Genomic DNA, 19238 nt, shown 5'->3' on the forward strand with positions numbered 1-19238 from the left:
CCCCCCACCCCCAAGCCAAGAGCCGAACACTTTTTTTTTCTTCCATTTTTTTCTTCTTCCAACAAAAAGAAAAAAAAATAGTGCACACGCTGAGATTTACCGTCGAGTTCATTGAACCCGACCGACAGGGATTTGGTCCTCTTTCTTTTCATCCCTTTTGGATTCTGTATCCTGCGGCTTGTTCCGTCGGACGCTACAACCCTTGTTGCTGCTGCTGCTGTTCACCTACAGCCTGGATGCACCCTCGTGTATCACATGTGCCTCCGTATAGGGGGCTTCGTGTACGTAATCGATGTCTATAGCCTATTGGGTTTTCGATTTAGCTCGATTTTGTTGGCCAGCCTGGAGGAGATGACTCTTTAGGCGCTTGCTCGCTCGGAAGACAATTTTACGTGGATTATGAACGGTCGGAAACAAGACAAACAGCCTTAAGGTCATTTCTTGGTCGATTTATTATTTTTTACTTGAAACTTTTTTTTTCTTTTTTTTTTTTTCTTTTAACGGGAAATGCTTTGCTACGGGCTTAACGAAAATTTGATTGGGAAACGAGTTGCGTAATTTTGTTGCGTTCCAGACGTTTCAGGTTTACTTTTCGGAGAGTTTTTTTAGTTTCTAAATTAATTGGAGGTTATTGTGTGGGTACGTGAAATCTTACTCAGATTTTCTTGTTTATATTTTTTCTTTGGCTGCTGGTTATGTAAATACGGATATATATTACATATATAACGCTACCAAGGGCTGCCGGTTACACTTAAAATCCTTCTACCTTGCTAAACCCGTCGTCTTTTTTCTCCTCTTTTCTGGATTTTTAACGAGCATCTCGTATTAGTATCTCTACTAATGGAGGTTTTCTATCTCGGCGCGAAAAAGTTACCTTTTTACGCAACGGCGTTCATCTTACCGTCGTAAAGTACTGGATAACGCCGGTACGAAACTACCGGTTTAATCTATTCTAGTACGTAGGTAACGTACACTTATACGCGATCTTTATACAAGTACAGAGGGTTGGTTGTGTAACTGACCATTAAATTTTATACTAATTTTAGGTAAAACTTGTAGTTAGCATAAAATTGAACGGATTTCAGGAAAATAAATTGTCTATGCTTTTGCAACGTTCGGTCCATTTTCAGAAGATGCACAAAAATTTTAAACGACGTTTCACCACTCTTCGAGCTCTTATTAGTCCCCTGTGTTTCTCTTGAAAATTGAATAGAAACCAGCGAAAAATCATTGCCGTCGCCAACTTTCGGGTCATTCGCCAAGTTCTTTCAGTTAGCTTCACCGGTCATCAATTATGCGAACACTGTTTATGGCCGTCGTAAAATTTTTCTATTGACTGTACTCATCATTGATTTAAATCACTATCACGCGTTTTGACGAATAAATTTTTGATTTGCATAGTTATCTTTTAATTTTGATTATTCCGAAAAAAAAAAATAATAATAAATTGGGTCTTATCGAATTTTTGCAACGGTTTAAAAAAATAATTTGATTTCTTTTCTTTGTATATTCAATATTATCGATTTTGTTGTAGGTACTGTTATCAGTGTCGTGGGCTATCGGGAGAAAACTCAAGGAGCCACCAGGGATCGAGAGTGCCGGTAAGCAAATATATAATATCAATATCATGAATATCGACAAGTACACTCGATAGTGTACAATAAAATAATAATAAGCGCTGTTAAAAGAAGTTTGACACTCCCAGTACAGTGAACACAAGTATATGTAACAGTGGACGAATTTTTACATGCCAATAAGATTTATACGTATACCGAACAGGACTTACTGATTAAGTCATTATATTTACTTAAGACGCGCTAATGTACACAAAGTAAATCTGTTTCTTTGGATATGTGCAACAAAAATATTTTTTGATATATACTCGTTAGCCGTTTCGACGATAAATTTTTGAGCTATCGACAATGACTGTCATCGGAAATTTATTATTTTTCCTAAACATCAATTTACATTTAATTCAAATTTATAGAATTGATATGAATGTAGTAATATTTTGCTCCTATACCGTCCTCTTGGTTTTCTTCCTCTTGCATTGACAACGAGCTATATCTGTGCGTCTTGCTACAAGAGCAGATACAGAACGAATTTTCATATGGATTTGATCGATTTCGTCATATTGCTACCACTGAAGAGTCACGTGACATATATGCTCGGTCGGCTCATACAAAAGAGACAAGAAACGGATGTCACTAGGTCCTTGGAAGGATTGAGAAAATTTACGATGCGAGTTCGCGGTGTATATACATCCTGCACATATATCCAATTGAACTTGGTAACACACGATATATATATGTATCGTAAATTCATACATCACATATGGTCCTATATTCATATGCATAGGTTATTTTAATCGACTATTAAATCAGTTCCAATTTTGGCAATTTCCCGTAGACCTATTAAGGTATGTCAATAAATTTATTGGGTTTACACGTACGGGTCGTCACACGTGCTGAACACGTGTCTAACTTTGACAGGCGCGGGATGTTCCAAAATGGGCTTGTAAACAGGGTTTGAATACTCGAAAATAGATTTTACGAGGTGATTTAGGAAGATTTCTCGTTGACGCGGTTGCACAATCCGATCCGACGATCTTTGATCGAAAAATGTAGCAATCGGGTTGCGTCAGTTTTCATGATTGGTCAGCCTCGTCAGTCTAACGACCCATCCGTATCATTTTGCATTGGGATATATCCACTGTCATTTATTGGCTTCGTTTGTCGAGAATAGTCAGTGAGCGTCGTTGGCTGACCTTTAACACGGTGCAGCAATTTGCTTTGCAGATTCGTACGTCATACGGTATATATATATGTTTATACCATTGTATATAGACATTTGGTAGGACATATCCATTTCAGCCGACTGGCTTATACGTCGGTATCCGCACTTTAGATACCTAATTAGCTGCCGCGAGGTTTGCCTAACGCGGAAGCTTTCATTCTCCATGCATGTACATTCCGAGTCCTCGAAATGTAACTTTAGATTAAACAGTTTCTTCGAGTTTAATAAAGCTTAATGCACAGCCGGCTTTGACGGCAACAAGTGCAAATTGCACTGGAAAGCCAGCATTAACCGAGAAGGTCGCGTTGCAGCTGCATCTCGGATTCCAATATACACGAGCATGTTGACACGTGAGATACAGGCTTTATGTATATATTTACTTTTATTTAAACAAGAATTTCGGGGCGTACACACTGCACGGTGTGGACGTACCGATCTCACGGGGATTCAATGTCAAATTACTGTTTCGATAAGGTACGTGAAAATTGCGTTTGTCACAAATTTTTTTTTTTTTTTTTTTCATTTTATTTATATCGAAATTCAGTTTTGACCTAATTTATCTGCTGACCTTGAAATTCGTTTGTTTGCGCGATAACAAAATCGACTCGATGGTTCTCTATCTGTATATATGTACATGGGGCGATTAACTGGAATTAGCTCGGTCGAAATTCCCGGATGTCCACCCCTACAGCGGTCGCCCCTCCCAACGAGGGTTGAAATTGGTTCACTAACGCCGATCCCTCTTTAGCCGAGCCGCTGTATGCTTCTGCTTTCGTTGTATGCTGTTTGGCGAGGTCAGTGGATTTTATCTTGCCTCTTTCTTTTTTTCTTTCTTCTAAGATACCTACCCTTTCCGTTAAACCCACGTCGATTATCGATCTGATCGGTTAGCGATCGCTGTACGTTAAACAAGCTCCTTTCTATACAATATAACCCTCGTTCAATTCCTCGCTTCGCTGCCGATTACCTTCCTTCGTATTCACCCACTTCCACTTCATCATTCCACGGCGCATTATCCAACCCCCTTGGAACGTGTTAGCCTCGATTTTTTTCTCCCTACGCTTCATTAAGGATTATTTTCAACTGGAAGCGACCATTTTCGCCGGTGCTTCTTGGGATAACAATGTCATTTGCACGTGCTGGTAGGACTCCATGAATATTTTTTGGATATATCTTTTTAAGCGACTCTTGCTCTTCGTACGTCAGCCTAATAGACTCGTGAAATCGTCACTTGGTAACAATATAATTATATTTTGAAAAAGTTCGAGGGTCAATGATATTCATTTAATTTTCAAATTATATTGATCCTGTTGTTATTATTATTTGTGATACGTCATATCGTACAGCTTTAATTACTTATATATCTGTACTTGGGTCTCGATGACGTCGATCAACCTGGTTCGCATTGTCAAGGGATTTCGATGAAACGTGAAATATTGTCTGTTTGATATTTATAATCTGTTATACATGTACAGATGATATATACGCGTTAACGATATACAAAACATTTCTTTCACGTCATTTAAGGAGAAAAGCCTAATTTATTTCTTTCTCGAACATCCATGTTTTTTTTACACTCTTTCACGAGGACTTCTCCGGCTGTTTAATTTTTCGGGCTTTGGGCGTTGACGGTGTATCGAGTGATGGAACGAAGGAACGACGGAACGACGGAACGACGGAATAGCTGTACCAGCGAACGCTCGTTAACGGAAAAGGGACACGCGTATCCGCGCGATGAAAGTGTATAAGTGAAAAGGGAGACGGTGACACTCGTGACTGACAAGCCTATAAAAGCAATATTATCCGAAATATACAGGATACAGAAAATGCTCAGGAAGAGTCGAAAATTGTGCGAATAATAATAACATAACGCACATATGCACTTGACTTTTGGATTTCGTTGATCCTTGGTATACTCGGGACACGCTCGTGTACTATTACGTCATTACGCAATATGCGCATTCACGAGCCAGGCCAACCGCCATTAATCAATCCCACGGGACTTTGCGACAAGTATCCAGTTTGCGTTTAATTTTTAAAATTCGCCAACACCCGTCCAGCCGGTATTCGCGTCTAGTTGTATCTCGAAATCCCATCAACTCGCTCAACCTGAAAAGCCCGCGAAATTCAAATTTGCAGTGGGGTCGCTCGTCATAATATATTAAAAAGTTTCATTCTCCTTCCCGGCCGAGAGAGACAGAACGAAGAGGGGACGTCAGAATCGAAGTCCCGTCAGCGTAAACGCTGTATCCGTTTTAAACGACGGCGAAAATCTCAATTTCCATATCCTCGTTATGGACCTGAAAAAGTCACCAAATCAACTTTAACTTCTGTATCGGCACGGCAACAGCTGTATGGTATTTCCCTGTCATTTGCGTATCCCTGGACTGTGTCTGTGATATGTATTTTTTTCTTTTTTTTTTCTATTTACAAAAAAAAAAAAAAACGTCATTTCATAAAACGCTCTTACAGGGGTCTCAGCTTGACGAATCGATGACACGTGCGTTACGGCGCCTATACGCGGTTGAGGGATGCTGCAAGGCGTCGCGACGAATCTTAAGCCGGTATCGCCCGCTTTCCTTACATAATACGTACCTCGTGTCCCCTATTAAGTTTGGTTAGGTTAGGGGTTTCCCCCCCCCTCCCCGGATTTCTTATATCCGAATGATCCTACTTCGCCTTCGTTTCGCCTCTCGTATACATGGACGAAGGAAAACGGGCAGGGATTTCTTCGGCATTCGGTCCACGTGTCGTCCCCTAAGCCCTTACCACCCTTCAGCCGACGACGAATCTTCGTCAAACGAATACTGGGGGTACCTTATCAGGTGGCAGATTCTCCTTCAGGTATCTCGTGGGTCGACTCCGCTTGAAGAAGCAAAGTGGAAACTCATTAACGGAGGCACGCTTCATTATCCGTGACTCGAATAGGCGAATTTTCTGAATGATCGTATGTGGTGATATCGCCTTCTGGAAAGTGGATGAAGAACAGGAGTGCCACGTGTACATAGGGAATTTGTAGCTAAATTTTCGGATACCTAATCAGTGACTTGAATGGGTCGAGTCAACTCTGGATATTTAATGTCGATCTTTGGAAATTGTGCGATATCGTTTTATCATTTTTTGACTATTTTTTTTTTTTTTTTTTTTTTTTTTTTTTTTTTTTTTTTTTTTTTTTTTTTGTATAGATAATTACGCAAAACCAATGAAAAGCCCGACTTCGATATGCGCACGGATCTTGGGTGTTCGAGGATACGTTTTTTTTTTTGTGTGTTTTAATGGTAACCAAATGTTTCTCTGGTTTAACAGCCATTATCGGATAAGAATTGCCAATAATGGCCTTCTGGCCGCCTGCCAATTCTGCTCTACGAGCAGAATGGATTAATCGAGAGATTAAATATAGACTCGTATGTGGGTGTAGTATGGAAATATTATCCTGCTGTCCTAGAGGATCGTAATTTCACGTTACCTATTGGCTGTTTATACTTATTGGGTATGGATTGTCAATATATTTATTTTCTCTCGTAATACCCGATCGATATCGAAATCCCTTGTAATTTTCCTTGCACCCTTATTGCCTGGCGTTACTTTAGCCGTAGCGTTTGGCGCTATCGTTTCCGAGTTTAGGAGGTTGCTGTCTCCATAACTCAATTTCTCCACTGTCTTTGCTTAATGACGCGTGTTGGAATCGGGCGGGAATAAGTTTTCGCGTGGAAGAGAGAGGGGGGGGGGAGAGAGAACCGAAACGACCCGGTTAGATAGGCAGAAAGACGTAACTCGATGTAGGAAGCGAAATCGTCGGCTCGTATCGTCGAATCGAGTTTGCGAAAAAAATTTTGCGAATATCGACGCGAACTTCGCGTAGCGACAATCGAAAACTGCGTAACCTGAAAATTGCATGCATCACGAATTTTTACGGATATTCAATTAAATTTTTCAATACGTCCTTGTCTCTGCTTTTTTTTTTCTTTTCTACTTGTCTATCCCCTCGTCGACGACGCCCGGTTGAATCTCGATGGAGAATTCCCGCGTCACGACCAAGCACGTCATTACCAATCAGACGACGTCAATTATTCTCTTCTCTCTCTCTCTCTCTCTCTCTCTCTCTCTCTCTCTCTCTCTAGCTTCTCTCGAAGCTTCCGCTCGTCGTTCCACTATTATTTTACTCCTAGAATTTTTCCTTTATTTTTTTTTCTCTTCTCTCGATTTTCACTCATTTACGTATATGCATGTGTATCACGCGCCACGTGGACTCCTAAAGGCGTCTCGCATATTCGCGAATTTCGCACGCTCATCGGCAGGATGATACGAAAATTCGGTGAAATCGTCGAATTCGATTGGCATCGAAGTAAGACGTGAAAATGAGGTGAAAAAAGTGAAACGAGAAATATTCGTTCGAATCTTCGATAATTCAACTGGATTTCGGTACGTTCGCGGAAGGTCAAGGATCAAAGGGTTGCCGCCGGTGATAAGAATCTTAGCGTCCCGACGGGAAGTGTAAACTCGCCCCCCTCCCCCTCCCCCCCGCTATTGCACACAGCGATGCATCTCGGATCGTTTGTTCCGCGTCTCTAAGGATGCTGTAGGAATATCCTGGGGCGTCGCGACGCTTCCTATACGACGAGCGAATTGGTTCTGTATCCCGGCGACGCTACTTGATTTAGGTTAGTTAAACCTTAAGTTGCATGTCGCTTCGCACGTGTGCAGGCTGGCCGCAAGCTTTCATTACAGGAAGGCAGCATGGGAGACTTGGGCAATTATACGAAAGAGAGAGAGAGAGAGAGAGTGTGGGGGGAGGGGGGGGAGAGAGAGAGATACATTGTAGCAAATAATTAAACGGGTAGAATTATTTGTGCAAGTGGCCAGCTTCCTGGCATCTCCTGGGATGATAATGGACCACTAGCTCCTTTGAAATTGCTCTTCTACCTTCTGTCCTGTATACATAGAGTGCCTGTAATGTATCCGCACGAAATATTCTAGTCGACCGACCCTACCGAGACCTGCCGAGCTTTACCGAAAGTTGACGACTCGTTCAGCTCATCCGGCCGATTAAATTAATGCGACTACGGTCTGGTCCTTCTTGTACCGATTTATACTATCAATCTATTTCCTAGCATCGATACTAGATTTAACCATTACGCACGGCCGACCACCGTATTTGTTTCGCGAATGTCACAGCTGGTTTCAGGGGATTCTGGGTAATACATTTAATCCTCCGTGATCATCGACGCTGCTGAATCTGGGTACATTCACATCGCATATAATATATTAATATAAACAACTATTATCTTGCCTTCATCATTGGTTGTATGTACAGTCAGGATATACAATTATTATACTCAACGGATTAGATGCGATTTGTCATTAAATTTTCATTACACGGTATATTATGACTTGTTCGCATCGTGAAGCTGTAAAACTTTAATGCTTCGTGACGGGAGCTTTTGTATGGTTATATATAATTTTATATTTATCTGTCGCAGCATAAGCTTTATATGTAATAACAAAATTATATATCCGTATTGGGTCATTAAGTTAAAAAACAGACCTGTATTTTGTATACAGTAAAGTATATCGTAAAACGAACGTACAGTATGTTTTATTTTAGACGGCTAGACTTGACTATCAAATATATCATCAATCTACAAGTCCTTCGTTATGTAATTGTATCTTTTCTACCACCCGTTATACAATCACTGTAACCCATGTATCCGGATAATGATATGATTACATAGAGAAAAAAAAAAAGTCGATCACCATATACTTCCTCGAAACGTATCTACACGAAACAGGATACCCGGTGATTTCGTCGTGTTTACAAGGCAAACAGAGATCCGTCCCTTGATTTTTTGTCTTTTAAGTATTTTTCACCGAGTGTCCTGATAATGCGATTATCGAGATATCCAAAGCAAGAAAATATTATCAACGTCTAGTAAAAGGCCGTGTTTTTTCCTTGTCGGCCGATTACGTAATCGTTTCAAACGGACGACCACGTGGTTCGGTGACGTTTCACGAGCTATGCGAAAGCACGTTGTTCCTGTTACCTTATTAGTCGGTCAATCGGTCCGGTCAGCCGTTCGTCCCGTTTGTCCGACTATTCGTAGTACACGCAGCGTCCGATCGGTTTGCAAGTAGTAGGGCCGGACGCCCACGTCATACAGTAACAGCGTGTTACGGCCGAGCATCGGGCACACTTCATGAGTAAAACATTGTGGCAATCAGGTTTCGAATAGGTTCGATTGAGAATGCTCCGTTTAATTCATATTGATATACCGGAAAGGGATGAAATTCGTACGTGGATCGCATAGAATCGATTTCGACGCATTGCGGCGTCACGTTGTGTTTTCCCGCGCTTGGAATTCAAATAAAGATGACATATTTGGGGTAATGTGGCCTTTTTTTTCTGTTTCTTTGACAGCTCTTTGTATTATGCTTGTTTTAATTTTTTTATTTTTATTTTTTTTTTATTTTTGACGAACACCTCGGCGCTGGCATTGTTGATCCTGGAGAATCGAAGAATTTTCAGACCTTCGATCGAAAATATTCCGTGCGATTCAGCTGTTGGCTGTTTGCAAATCTTTTCGATGAATTTACGCTTTGTACTTGTATGCTCAATGTTGGTCTGGATGTATGTGTATAGGTATAGCGAAACTGCCGATATCCCATTTTAGATATATACTCCCTGCTCGTGCGATCTTGTTCCGCGACTTGTAATTAACGAATACTCGTTAAGTGACTGAAGGCGAACGAGGCGCGTGACAATTGGCAAAGAAGTTTTGACGTCGGTGCCCTTTGAAATATTCTCGATGGTAATTGCGTAGAGCGACTGATAATTTAACAGTTTTTGTACGCGAGAGCGAACATCGTCGGGACGAAAGAGATGAATCCCGGTGGTACCTGATGAAATTATTCGAGTCCCATTGATATGGGTGTACAAAGGTAGAAATACACGGTAAACTCATGGATGCTTGACCTAATTTTGGTTTTTATGAAGATTCTGGTTTTTTTTTCTCTTTAGCATGAAAACGTCACGAGAAAACAGATATACATTTTCACGATGGAAAATACGGATATACCGTGAGCTAGTATACTTAGTACAAAGTAGTAAGATACTTCTCTGTGTATAGAAATGCTAAGCCGTTTATTTTCCTCCGGGAAGACTTTGTTTCCCCGTTGAAAAAGGGAAGACGGATTCGCGTAAATTCAACGAGCCACATCAATACCGAAGCTTTTCAACCCCCTTTAAGATCCCTCTCAACCCTCTACCAACCCTTTAGAGTAAACTCGTAGACACGTTACTTTTTTTCCGTGCAGTCGACGATAAGACTCCGTCGAATTAACCTGGATTAAATTCGCAAATTTTTTGCACGGCTGACAAGGGGGTGTGTCGGCACCCCTTGGCTGGGGAGGTTTGTTTGAAAAATTTTTCGAGAACTCCACGCAATTTTATTCTCATTCTTGGCTCTCGCGTCAACGTCCACCAGCGACCCCCCCGGTACAGTAAGACAGACTGGAGGCAACTCACCCAGGGTGGTCTCTCAAGAAGGGTGCAAACCCACGCGACCCCTAAAATGAAAATTTGCGAATGCGGACTGTGGTTTCCGAGTTTCGTTTATGCATGGTGGCTCCCTCTGCGTAATTACAAGCAAAGCAAAGCGAACTACGCGCCAGGTTGATTGTCGTACTAGAGAGCGTATATGAATAGCATACGTAATGGAGCGAAAACGAATTTTTCTGTCTGTACTTCACTGCCACTCCTTCGCCGTTATTTTTGTTTCTTTTTTCATCCCCCTCTTCGTACCTTGTACTATCTAGAATCCAGCTGCCCCAAGGGGTAGCTACATCTTTGAGCTGCTCCCTCGTCCCTTGCACACCTACCCGATCACCCCACGCTACGTATTAAATAATGCAAGGAACAAACAGTTGCTTCACTTGACATGTTTCGCTGTTGCGCAATAGAGCGTCCCGACGCCTTGTCACGATTAAAATGTAAGAAGCATTCATTCGAAATTTAATTTATCTCGTATCTACAGGGTTGAAAACGTGGTCTTTTTCGTCACTTCACTCTGTGGAAACAACCCTTATCAGCTATTCGCTGCCAAAATTCCTATTAAAATTGTCCATTTGTTTAGTATGGATACGTGGATAACTTTTTTTTTTGCAAAATCGATGCTGATTGCTCAATATTATCATTTGTAAATTCGAGAAAGGTAGGTACATACAGGGTGTCTGAATAATTTGTGAAAAGTTGGAATTGCTCTTTTTTTGTATTCTAACCCCTTTGGATGACTACCTGGTGTAGCGGGACGACAGTAGTAAAAGTTCAATCAGCCAAGCACGTGGTGAGTGACGTCAAAATTGATCGACTCGGGCAGGAGGATTTCCAGAGCCGTTTGAAGTTTCAGAAGAATTATAATATATATTGCCGTTGACAGAGACGCGAAGGAAGAAGAGGCGAATAAGCGACTATCGTTTTCTTGCCTCGCGGACACCTCATATATATTCGTACAGGGAAACTCACTCGGGTATATCCGCGTTAAGATTCCTCCTGAAACATTTTCGAAATCTTTTGGCAATATCAAATAACTTTGAAAAATTCTAACATTTTTACGCCAGAATAGTGTAACTTTGAAGAGACGTCTCTCCTTTTCACATTCAATTTACGTAGATAAGCAGAGACGTTCCTTCGATAAGAGTATACGAAAAAATCAATACGTTCGTCAATTGCTACACGGTGTTACTGGTCTTACGTTAGTCCGTTGTACCTGTGTGGTACAGAAGTTATTTTTAACGGAGTATAGGTGTATAATTTTTATCATAATTCACGTGGCTGACGAACGAACAGAAGGTCCTTGGAGATTAATTATTTATACTGTGAATGTTGACGATTTGTCCATTTTTGGGGGGAAAATTTTTTTTAACTATAATCAGCAGGCTTTTATCGTCGGATTTATTAGTATATTTACTGCCGTATGGTTCTTATTTCTTTATCGTAGAGCGATCATCCTGGAATCCTGCCGAGGCTCTTGTTATTCGATGAAATCTAGACGCACGTATTTCCGAACGAATCAAAGGGGAAACGAGCATTGGAACACGTACCTGATTTATGTCACTGGCTCAGTGTGTGACGTTTCGAATAATTAGAAAATAAATCCCATAATAGACTCCTGGATTTATCTCATTATTTGCACTCTGGTCATTACGTATAGTATTGCCTCCTGAAATGGGCACTGAAAGCTCGACAAATACAGGAAATTGAAAGTCGGTTGAGGCTTCCAAATTGGCACCTACGTCCGGTCCGCGGTTGCATTTTCGAATGGCTGCTGTTTTCACTGGCTACGTATAGATATAGTGCAACGTGCAAATAAATACCGATCGTAGCTAACGTCACTGATTCACTTACGATATGTATATATCTATATATGTTCATGTATATTGGACGGGAAAATTGCATAGCAAATTTTTCGCACAACATTGCCAATTGCAATTTCAAACACTTTCGCGACTATCGATCGTCTGGAAATCGAATCAAGTGTATGCTGCCACTCGATGATTCACAGCGTCGCGACGACTCGGGATACGACTCGCCGTCGAAGACGTTCTATGTTTTGATTGAATGACAGTCGAATCACGCGATAAACTTTTTTTTTTCCAAATAAATCTTAAAAAATTTCAATCAATCGTAAAAAGGGATACCGACCTTCTTCGCTGTTCTTAATGTATTTTTTTCGCAAAACGAGTATCCACGTTTGCTGCAATTCTCGTGCCTTTCATACGAATCAAATGGAAAAATCAAGCGTAAAAACTTTGAATGAGATTCCTTACTCTTTTCGCAAGTACGGAATAACACCGTAGCGCGAATTAAAGTTTGAAAACGCATTCTTTTTTTTTCTTTTTAACATTATCAAACGCCTCTTCGTCTCCGGGCAATGAAACTTTTTGCATTAAACTTATTTGCACTCTATAATTTTTAATGAGACAAAATCAACCTTCCGTTTGCTGACCTGTCCGCGAATGCTGGAAAATTTAATCTCCTGCGAATCTCATCTCTCGTTTTTCGTCATAAAAGACAATTAATGCGGAAAACACGAGAGGGATTATTATTTATGTTTCATTATTATTATTATTATTCCTGCTTTCCTGCAATAAAGCAAATATCATTCTCATGCGGTCTCGCGAATATATTATTAGCTTTCTGTGCCATTGTCGTGGAAGAAGAAAAAATTTATACGTAATTTTATGAAAAATTCTCCGTTTTCGTTTTTACGACGGCGAGCGTCTACGTTTTCAGATAAAATACAGTTATCGCTTGTCTAACGATGTCGAGTGATACGGATACGTCATGAGATACGAATCGAAATTTAGCATCCCCCAGGTGTATATTATACTTCTACGTTGCCCCCCTCCCCGCACCCCACCGTCTAACTTGTTAGAATAGCAGAACGCGGAAATGACGTTAAAGTCCCGTCGACGCGTTTGCCTCCATTATAAAAGACAGTTTATTACGGATAATAGTCTCCTGGGAAACAGCGGTGCTGTATAGCGCGTTAAATACTGTTTGCTCGTTGGTTTTAATTAGTAGGTGTAATGCGTGTCGGTTGGATGCGAATTTAAAAATTCCCACCAATTGAACGTATCTGCTATACTTGACGCGTGAAGACTAATTGGACTTTTCATTTACAAATTTTTTTTTTTTCTCAAGTATTAATGGACATGCTGATGTTAATGTTTAGTCGAAAAGTTGCGTACGCTTGCGATCGGAGCGTCGGCGTCTACGTCAACGTCCAAAGTACTTCCCCTCCGACGCATCGTTATGTCGCGGCGTCGTTGTTGCTGATTAACGAAATTTTCGTGAAAGATAACGAACGTCAAGGATATGGCTTGAGCTCGACCGTAATTATGACGTGCCTGACAAGCGTCGCGACGCCGGGAACTTTATGGATCTGTGTCATTAGCAATGTGACGTTGACTAGTGAATTTTGAGTATTTTGCTACTAAACGACTGAATTCGTCTGTACACTTAGCACGTGGCTGCTATTTAGGTATTTACGGATTGAAAATTTTTTTTTTCGCAAAAATCATATTCGTGGAATACATGCTAGTGGAATATTGCGAAATTGCAAAATCGTTAATTGGAATTCTGTATCTCCTGGGATCCTTGCACACTCGGTACTGCCGTTTAGTTATTCGAGAAGTTTGCAACGACTGAGTCAAAAAATAAATGGTAAGGAGAAACCATATACAAAAAGAAGTTTACGGGTAAAGCGCGTATTTAATTACAGCGCAACCCCTTTCGTTGGTCTGGGAATAATATTAGCGCAGTCGTAAAGTTACCTGCTTTGAGGAAAAAAAAAGCTATCGTCTTAAATTTTATTTTATTTTTTTATATTTACTTTTCCCCCTCAACTTGCGAGAAAAATTGTAGCTGTGATTTCGTACACGCTTCCGTAGCTTCTCGTTTGTGCTTTCCGAGACTCAAGGATTTTTACGTAGTTACTGTTTGTAGGCCGGAGATTTTTCTCTCTTGTCAAGATCCTTTTTTTTTTTTTTTTTGCTTTAGGTTGGCAACAAATTGACGAAAACATGTCTTTTTTTTTGTCATTCGTCAAGTCGTCGCTCGAAAATACGTAAAACCAGAATTTACTTCGCGTACTTGGCAAACCTTTTTTTTTTAATTTATACTATATTCCATATCCATATATTTTATGTATCATACAACCGTTATCTAACTACTATTAACTTACCGTCATATTTGCGGCAGCTTGCTGCCATTAATGGCTTCTAATGAGAATTTTAGGTTCCCATAAGGCAACCGACCGTACCTCGTTTTACGAGCGTACGTGTAAAGGATCAGAATCCAGTGCTAAGTACGCCCATGAATATTATATTACTTAATGGAATGACCTGCGTGACCAACGTTATGAAAAAAAAAAAAAAAAAAAATAGTAAATTTCCTGATGCAATATCGCAACGTACAGATATTTCTTATCTTTGCGGGTAATTATTGATTATTTTCGTAAATGTATGTAAATTATTGTGTGCGTGTGTATATACATATATATGGACAAGGAAATATATGGCTGATGGGGTAGATACATAAAGACGTTGCAGAAAAATATATAGGAGATAATTGGAAAAAGGCTAAGGAAAAATATCGCTGGTGATAAAAGTTAAGTGAAATGGGAATAACACGAGAGATTTATCGAATAGTAAATGACACGTGATAGGAGAGACTAGAGTATAGTGATCTTGGGTATAAGGTATAGGGTTGGCAATAACATATGGTAACAGTAGGGAATAAATTTTCCTTTAATTTTTTTTTCTCGCGAATCTGACGAGAAATTAATATCGTGGCTTTTCGATTCTTTATCGACGAGGCTTCAGAATTTGCACTGTCACCTATAAATTTCGCGACTGACCGTTCGGAATTTTTTATATCAATTTTTTTTCTTTTCTTTCTTTAGCCAATTTATGGCGACCATTAATTTTTTTCGTTTATGGGGAATTAATTGGTTCGACCCAAGTTATGAATGAGGCAGATGGTCGGAATTAGGGTTTCAGCTCTCTGTAAACTGTGTCCTCGTATATATATGACTATATGCGTGTACTAGTTTATGGAAAATACAATCTGTTAATTTTTCCCCTCAAAATTGACGATAAAGTGTAAAAATATATTTACAATTAAAAAAATAATTTTGTTTTGGTGTTTTACCCTTTTTCCAATTTCTTCCAAATTCAATATCTGATATCTGTTAACTTAGTTCATCGTAACTTCGCCTTATCTTATAACGTCTACGTTACTTTCATATATCTCGTAGCGAAGATTCGTACAGCAAGCAGACAGCAGTTTGCTAGTTCAAAGTTTACAGCTCGTAAGTGTAACGAAGCCGCAACTTGTAACGTATACTTACTTTACCCATTTCACGTTTAAATATACTTATCCCACCACTGACTATACCATACAGTTACAATATAAATCGATATCCTTTTTTTCAACAAAAATTACAATAGAGGTAATTGCTATTCTCATTGCACAAGTTTTAAATCTCATTAGACTCTTTGGTAATCTGCTTAAGGTATAGGTATGACATCATTGGTATCGGAGATCGATAATACGTTAGGATATGATTTTAATTATTAAGTGGTCGATTTATTTATTTCCAGAATTTTTCACGCATCTTTTTATCACTTATTTATACAGGTGATCTGGACGTTGATTTTTATTTATTGAAAATTTGATAAAAAAGAAAAGTTGACGTGCCTGAATTATAGGGCAGACACGTGTAGCTTTGACGATAGATTTTTAATGGCGCGCGAAGCAAGAAGAGCCAAAGTGGATATCCCCTGCGGGAGGAGGAGAAAATATTAGGGAAAGGAGAAAGGCGTCAGAATCAACGGCTGTAAATTACGTTAATAATCCCGGGGCGCCGGTACGCGTCGGGACGCCTATTTATAGGCCTACTTGCGCCGAGAAATATTGCTTTGTCAATTGGTAGATTTTATTAGCTGAAATCACAAACGAGAAATCGAGTGCCAAACTTTTTGATTGAGCTAAGAAATTACAGGGCGATTAAGACTGTCTTATCTTAATCAAAGCCCACGCGTATGCGAACGTTTAACATAGCCTCGCGCGAATAACCGTAAGCATAATTTTGCAATTTATATCTCTGTATATTTGTCTTAGATAAACACAGCACACTTGAAAAGTTTATGCGATATGAAAATACATTGATTGGTATGTAAAAAACGACATAACGCCAGTATATCCTATTTGAGATAACATAAATAATCGATGATAAAAAAATTTGCTCAAACTTCAAACTAAGGGAATGCGTAAGTGCCAATAATAAATATTTATAATATCAGTCGTCGTCGCCTAATCGAATTTTATTTGTCGATCGAATATCAGATAAATTGATAATTAAAAAATTTTGTTCAACTTAATCAAAAATTAGGCTACTCATGGTTTTCAGGCTTAATTTCACGTACTATTGATCATTCGAAGTCTTAAGGTAAACTCGTAAAAGTCGAATTCCTTCGATCGCGTGCTTATCGATTAAATCGGATTTATAATGTATGTCGGACGATATCGGATTTGCTCGGACGTCGTACAAATTCTGTTTTATTGGCTACGAAGCAAATTCCCACGTTATCCGACTTCCTTCGTCATTTGCCCTGAATTAACTAACTGCCCGATTATTTCTGACAGTTTTTCACTGTCTATCTGTCCTTTAGTTCATTCTTGAAATTCTCACTCGGATATCGATTTATCCGTGGTCATCGCTCTTGAATTCCATTATGAGTGTATAAACGGGTCTTGAACGTTTCGTCGGGACTAATTACGAGATCGATCCACCTTCAGTCATTAAGCCGTGTATGAATGTGTGTTGAAAAAAAAAGACAAAAAAAAAGAGCAGACCATCTGCGGCACGTTCCAGTTTTCTTTGACGTTACTTCCACTGACAGACGTCACGTTGAGGTTTCTCGAAAAAATTGGCGTGACGTTATGACGTCGCCAAAGTTTCTGCCGACCAACGTCACGTAACATCCCACCCGTAACGGTCCCTACCTTTCGCGCCGATACTGTTATGATTATATCCAATGTGAATTTACTTAAAAGCAACGAAAAGTTGCTTTTAAAATATTCATACGTATAATATGCCACGAGCCCGGCCCTTGAAAGTTCGGAGATCCAGAGATTCGTAGAAAGTTGTAGGGAACCGAGTGAAGTCGGACGAGACTCTGAGCATATATTTTTTCCCCACAGATTTATCAGGACGGTAGAAAGGCGACGATCGCCTTCAAGGATCAAGGCGTCACTTTTGTTTACTGTCTGGATCAATTAAGAAGATCAACACCGACGTAATTATAATTTAAGACTGAGAGCAATTGCAAAGTCGATGAAAACTTTTACTCGTTACCACGATAATCACACGATCTTATCGCTGTTACTCGGATGACGATGATCATCATCGTAATCGGCAGGTAGGTCATAAAGGTACCAGGTACCTAACCTAACAAGACCTTTGGCTCCAGATAAGACGAGTTTACGTATGCTAAGGTTCCCGCGTAACAACTTCATCGCTGTTGATAAATGAGTCGGGGAACCATCTCCGTAAGCTGAGCTTGCTTTATCATCAACGAGACGAACCTACGGGCTGGGCGTTTTCGCAAACGATGGGCAAGATTGCAAAGGGTAGGTTAGGTTGGGTTCCAGCCAGCGGCACGATACCATCCTCTCTAGGCTGGGGTATCCGGAGTCCAGGTTACGTAACCTCCAGCGGCTCCATCAGAAAGCCTTTCGGTACCATGGCTAGACTATAGTACTGGACTGTGCCGTGGTCGCGGTGTACTGGATGATGGATCGCCGACCGGTCGCAACCTGGAGGCACCAGGCAGGTTATCATTGCGATAACGAAAAAGCGGCCTTGCCCGTCAGCCAAGCTTGATGACGCGCCGTGGACTTAGGGGTTCCCTTTTTAGGACAGGCTTATGTCTTGTAAAGGTCTTACGGCACCTTTCATGCTTTTAGTGTATATATACCGTATGTCCTGTCCCAAGCAGGAGACTCGAAGTTGCCGCGATCGAAAAGGAGATCAAAATTCATACCGTACAGAAGAGGATAACTCGTTCGGCAGATTCGATTATTGTTACTCGTTTTCGATAGCGGCAACTTCAGGTGTCCTACTTGGGATGGGACATACGGTATACGTGTATATGACATGATCATCCTTCCCTCGATGTTCCTTGCCACGGGCCTTCAGCCAATCGCACCGTCTCTTCCGCTACCCTTTGCTCCTTTTCAAGGCTATCGAAATCGCGTAACGCATCGACTCTACTCAAACAACTGCATTCCAGTAATTGTCCCTCGCGCGCGAAAATCCACGTGTTGATCCCACAGTCGTACCAACTGACTGATCAATCCGCGCTCGAAAATACGCGTAGCGCTAAATAATCGCCGACTCTATCCGCGAATCGACCTCCAGTATCGAAGGACGTGCTGGTTTTATGAACCACGGATAAAGGCGAGTTAAGAATACGAGGAGCCCGTGGTAAGTGATCTTTGATTCTCTCTCTCTCTCTCTCTCTCTCCCACTCGCCCTAGACATCTGCATAAGTGCCCATGCTAAATGCTACACCTTCGCTACACTCAGCGCATACCACAAGCAGATCCAATCTATACCCGTGCTGGACTTCAGTCGTGCACTTCTGAAGTCTCGCCTTGGTACAATCTCATTGGCTACACTTCTGTCTGTACTTCTTCCGAGTGATCAATCGCAGATGCACTGAATGCATCCAGTCGCGACAATACTCGTACTTCGTCTTCCTCTTGTTCCGGTCTCAAGTGGAAATCCATAGAGTGGCAACCACTTCCGATGCTTATCGTCGCTCTGGGTTAACTCTATATCTACAGGGTGCATCTTCGCGTACAGGGCGCAGTATCT

The 19238-nt window shown here is 40.6% G+C and overlaps 1 protein-coding gene across 9 annotated transcripts in view; it reads left to right on the forward strand.

Moving 5' to 3' along the window:
• LOC107272200 (leucine-rich repeat-containing protein 24) overlaps positions 1-19238 on the forward strand; it is a 170918-nt gene that overhangs the window by 73982 nt on the left and 77698 nt on the right. For 6 of the 9 annotated variants that reach the window (XM_025089494.1, XM_025089499.1, XM_025089498.1 and 3 more), the window contains one exon: positions 1535-1601. The gene's annotated coding sequence lies outside the window, so the exon portion shown is untranslated. The other 3 variants (XM_025089495.1, XM_025089502.1, XM_025089500.1) reach the window with 3 other exon arrangements.

The sequence above is a fragment of the Cephus cinctus genome, unplaced genomic scaffold (genome assembly GCF_000341935.2).
Source record: "Cephus cinctus unplaced genomic scaffold, Ccin1 Ccin1_scaffold1124, whole genome shotgun sequence".
NCBI classification, from domain to species: Eukaryota; Metazoa; Arthropoda; class Insecta; order Hymenoptera; family Cephidae; genus Cephus; species Cephus cinctus.